This window comes from Panicum virgatum, chromosome 5N, assembly GCF_016808335.1.
Source record: "Panicum virgatum strain AP13 chromosome 5N, P.virgatum_v5, whole genome shotgun sequence".
In the NCBI taxonomy this organism is placed as follows: Eukaryota; Viridiplantae; Streptophyta; class Magnoliopsida; order Poales; family Poaceae; genus Panicum; species Panicum virgatum.
In genome coordinates this window covers 71,022,796-71,023,966 of record NC_053149.1, presented here as the reverse complement: position 1 = coordinate 71,023,966, position 1,171 = coordinate 71,022,796, and the positions used below count along the sequence as shown (strand labels likewise).

General features: G+C 76.9%; 1 pseudogene; it reads right to left on the bottom strand.

Moving 5' to 3' along the window:
• Window positions 1-607: 607 nt before the first annotated feature.
• LOC120675138 lies at window positions 608-1,171 on the bottom strand (annotated as a pseudogene).

Below are 1,171 nucleotides of genomic sequence, written 5' to 3'. Positions count from 1 at the left end.
CAGTGCGGCCCTGCCCCCTCCCTGGCCGGCCGCTGCGGGGCGCGCGCGGCGGAGCTCAGCTGGCCTGGGCGGATCCGCGCGCAGCGGAGCTCGACCGGCCTCGAGCTCGGTCGGCCATGGCAGATGTGCGCACGGCGGAGCTCGGCCGGCCTCGAGCTCGGCCGCGGCGGGGTGGCAGCGCGGGCGCGCGGCGAGGGCGAGCACGTTCGGCTGCGGCGGGGCGGCGACGTGAACGTGCGCGGCGCGGCGCGGGCGAGCAGTGGCGGCCTGTCCTCCCTCTTCCTGGCCTGCACGGCGAGTCCCCACGCCGCACCTCTGCCTCCGCGCCTCCTCGCCGCCGGCCATGGGCGAAGAATCCCGGCGGCCGGGCAGAGGAGCCTCGATCTGCGCCCTCTGCCTCCCTCCCTCCCTCTCCGCCGCCTCCTTGCCACGCGGACGGAGCCTCATGCCCCCCGCCCGCCGCCTCCCCACCCCCCCACCGGCGCGCCGGCCGCCACCCCGCCGCTCTCCGCGCCGCTCCTCCACCCTCCTGCCTCCTACCTCCTGAAATCCATCCGGCGGTGTCGGCGGCGAAGATGCGGTCGAGCGAGTCCATGGCCTCGGCGAGCTAGCGGTACGTCTCCCGCGAGGCCCGCCCCCGCGCCCACTGCTCCTGGCGGCGGGCCGCGTCCTCCAGTAGCTACAGGAGCTCCTGGTCCAACGCCGGGTTGTGGCGCCGCGCGAAGGGCAACCGTCGGACGCCTCGACGGCGGCGAGGTCCCGGGCGGCCAGGCGCACGCACGCGGCCCGCACCCGCGGCGCGTTGCAGAGCCCCGCCAGCTTGAGCATGTCGACGGCGGCACCCGGGGCGAGGCGCGCCGACACGGACGCCTCGGCGGCGCGCTTGAGCCACCCGACGCGGTATGCGTGCGCTAGCGCCAGCAGCTGCGGCCCGTGCGTGGCCACCACAGACACCTCTGCCCCGGGCGGCGTAGAGGAGGTGGAGGAACGCGAGGACGGCGTCGAAGGGCGCGCCAAGGACGCGGACGATGCACCCGGAGCTGCGGCCGCGCCGGCGCCGCGGCCGCTTCTTGCCCATTCTGGCCGGAGGAGGGGGAGGCGGGCGGCGGCAGAGGTGCGGCATGGCCGCGCATGGGAGGTGGGAGGGCAGATGGGTCCCATGTGAAAGAGG